This window comes from Triticum dicoccoides, chromosome 4A (genome assembly GCF_002162155.2).
Source record: "Triticum dicoccoides isolate Atlit2015 ecotype Zavitan chromosome 4A, WEW_v2.0, whole genome shotgun sequence".
NCBI classification, from domain to species: domain Eukaryota; kingdom Viridiplantae; phylum Streptophyta; class Magnoliopsida; order Poales; family Poaceae; genus Triticum; species Triticum dicoccoides.
The window spans coordinates 612,723,964-612,727,775 of record NC_041386.1 but is presented as its reverse complement, the minus strand read 5'-3'; positions in this window follow the sequence as shown (position 1 = coordinate 612,727,775).

Here is a 3,812-nt window from a genome sequence, read left to right as displayed (position 1 = left end):
CTGTTTTATATCCGCTTCCGCTACCAAATAAATTCATCGAGCCTCTCCTCGACGCTCGATGAGATGACAGACGTAGAGTCTTGTATTTCTCTCCCCGCTGTGTTTTTCCACCACCAGCCTATCCTTGAGTCAGTAGTATGTCTCCACACCACTGTGTTCTGTCCGCCATTATGTATGATTATTGGCGTGCTTGTAATAATTTGGTTGAGCAACCGTAGTTTGACCCTGTAATATATTTTATGCTATTGGCTTATTGTATCAAGAATTTGTCTGCCAGTGTGGAGGATTTCTCTCATACTGGACTTAAAAGATTGGCTTTTCAATAAATATTTTTATTGGAAAACCGGTCGTGACAGTCCTGCTTCATTAATATTGAAGATATGGGTGTTACAAGAGTAGATCTACCACGAGACCAGAGAGGCTAAACCCTAGAAGCTATCCTACGGTATGATTGTATGTAGTGATTGTTGTCCTACGGACTAAAACCCTCCGGTTTATATAGACACCGGAGAGGGTTAGGGTTACACAAGGTCAGTTACAAAGGAGGAGATATCCATATACGTATTGCCTAGCTTGCCTTCCACGCCAAGTAGAGTCCCATCCGGACACGAGACGAAGTCTTCAATCTTGTATCTTCATAGTCTAACAGTCCGACTAATGGAGATAGTCCGGCTGTCCGGAGACCCCCTAATCCAGGACTCCCTCACCGGGAAGGACACGAGGGCTCCACGAGGGTGGAGGGCGCGCCCTACCCCCCTGGGCACGCCCCCTACCTCGTGGGCACCTCGTGCGCTCTCCGGACTCCGTTTTCTTACACGTTACGTATTTTGGTCGGTAAAAATTCATTATATAATCTCCCGAAGGTTTTGACTCTTGTATCATGCAAATATCTCTTGTCTTTGTTTCGAGCTGTCCTGCTGCAGATTAGTGCAACATGTCGTCCCAGGATTCAGAAGGAGACAACTATGTAGCTGATTACCTTGCAGATCCTAAGGTCTATGGGGATGTGGAGCATTGTGGTTGGACTACGGAAGAAGAAGAGGACTATGAACCTAAGGGAAAGGAGGAGACGAGCTCAGATGAATATGAAGTCCCACTACTTCAACCTGGGGACATGCATGTGGAGTTCAAAAAGTCAAGCCTCCCGGATAGAGTAAAGAAACCTAAGATCGAGTTTATCCCTTTTCGCCTCTTGCAGGAAAACAAGCAGGAACTATGCAAAAAGATACTAAGCCTGGAGCAAGAGATCGAGATTCTAAGGGACCAAAATTATGTCCTCAAGCGCAAATTAAGGAAGAAGCCTACGCCATCAACAAAACCATCACCTTCTCCACCAACAAAGAAGAATTGAGTATCATGTATGGGCACTCCCCTTGGCAATTGCCAAGCTTGGGGGAGTGCCCCGGTATCGTATCACCATCATTTCTATCTTTACCGTTTTTCTTAGTTCGATCCTTTTGGTAATATCTTGATCTAGTAGAATAAAAGTTCTTAGTATGATCTAGTCGTGAGTTTTGCTTTATAATTCTTCTATGTAATCGAGTCCGTGAGCTATATAATAAAGATTAGTGTTGATTCAAGGGCTTCATTATTTTGCCATGATCCTAAGGGAATAAAAGAAAATAGAAAGAAATAAAAAGAAACAAAGAGATCATGTGAGTCTTATGGAGAGTAATGAGCACACATAGAAAATGTATGATGGATAAAAGTTGTTAAGGGTTGACAAACATAGTTTTGGTCATCGTTGCAATTAATAGGAAGTAATAAAGAAAGAGAGGTCTTCACATAGAGATATACTATCTTGGACATCTTTTATGATTGTGAGCACTCATTAAAATATGACATGCTAAAAGAGTTGACGTTAGACAAGGAAGACAATGTAATGGGTTATGTTTTCTTACATCTGAGATAAATTATATTATCATGGATCTTCCAACATGGTTGAGCTTGCCTTTCCCCCTCGTGCTAGCCAAATTCATCACACCAAGTAGAGATACTACTTGTGCTTCCAAATACCCTTAAACCAGTTTTGCCATGAGAGTCCACCATACCTACCTATGGATTGAGTAAGATCCTCTAAGTAAGTTGTCAACGGTGCAAGCAATAAAAATTGCTCTCTAAATATGTATGACTTATTGGTGTGGGAGAAAATAAACTTTACACGATCGTGTGATATGGAAGAAATAAAAGCGACAAACTGCATAATAAAGGTCTATATCACAAGTGGCAATATAAAGTGACGTTCTTTCGCATTAAGATTTTGTGCATCCAACCATAAAAGCGCATGACAACCTCCGCTTCCCTCTGCGAAGGGCTTATCCTTTACTTTTATCTCCTAGATTGCATAAGAGTCATGGTGATCTTTACCCTTCATTTTTACATTTTATCCTTTGGCAAGCACAGTATGTTGGAAAGATCCTGGTATATATGGCTAATTGGATGTGAGTTTGCATGAACTATTACTATTGACATTACCCTTGAGGTAAAACGTTGGGAGGCAAAACTATGAGCCCCTATCTTCCTCTGTGTTCGATGAAAACTCCATACCCATAAGTATTACATGAGTGTCAGCAATTGTGAAAGACTATATGATAGTTGAGTATGTGGACTTGCTGAAAAGCGCTTATGTTGACTCTTCCCTATGTTATGATAAATTGCAATTGCTCCAATGACTGAGATTATAGTTTGTTAGTTTTCAATGAAGTTTACGATTCATACTTGAAATTGTGATTGAATTATTACTCTAGCATAAGAAATCATATGACAAGAATTATATAAGTTGATGTTCTAAGAATGATCATGATGCCCTCATGTCCGTATTTTATTTTTATCGACACCTCTATCTCTAAACATGTGGACATATTTTTCGATTTCGGCTTTTCGCTTGAGGACAAGCGAGGTCTAAGCTTGGGGGAGTTGATACGTCCATTCTGCATCATGCTTTTATATCGATATTTATTGCATTATGGGCTGTTATTACACATTATGTTACAATACTTATGCCTATTCTCTCTTATTTTACAAGGTTTACATGAAGAGGGAGAATGCCGTCAGCTGGGATTCTGGGCTGGAAAAGGAGAAAATATTAGAGACCTATTCTGCATAGCTCCAAAAGTCCTGAAACTTCACGGAAGACGTTTTCAGAATATATAAAAAATACTCAGCGAAAGAGATTCACCATGGGGGCCACACCCTGCCCACGAGGGTGGGGGGCGCGCCCTACCCCCCTGGGCACGCCCCCTACCTCGTGGCCCCCCTGGTGGCCCTCCGGTGGCCATCTTCTCCTATATGAAGTCTTTCGATGGGAAAAAAAATAAGAAGCCATCTTCTCGGACGAAACTCCACCACCACGAGGCGGAACCTTGGCGGATCCAATCTAGGGCTCTGGCAGAGCTGTTCTGCTGGGGAAACTTCCCTCGTGGAGGGGGAAATCATCGCCATCGTCTGTTCGGGAACGTAGTAATTTCAAAAAAATTCCTACGCACACGCAAGATCATGGTGATGCATAGCAACGAGAGGGGAGAGTGTTGTCTACGTACCCTCGTAGACCGGCAACAGAAGCGTTGACACAACATAGAGGAAGTAGTCGTACGTCTTCCCGATCCAACCGATCCAAGTACCGAACGTACGACACCTCCGAGTTCTGCACACGTTCAACTCGGTGACGTCCCTCGAGCTCCGATCCAGCCGAGTGTTGAGGGAGAGTTTCGTCAGCACGATGGCGTGATGACGGTGATGATGTTCTACCGACGCCGAGCTTCGCCTAAGCACCGCTACGATATGACCGAGGTGGAATATGGTGGAAGGGGGCA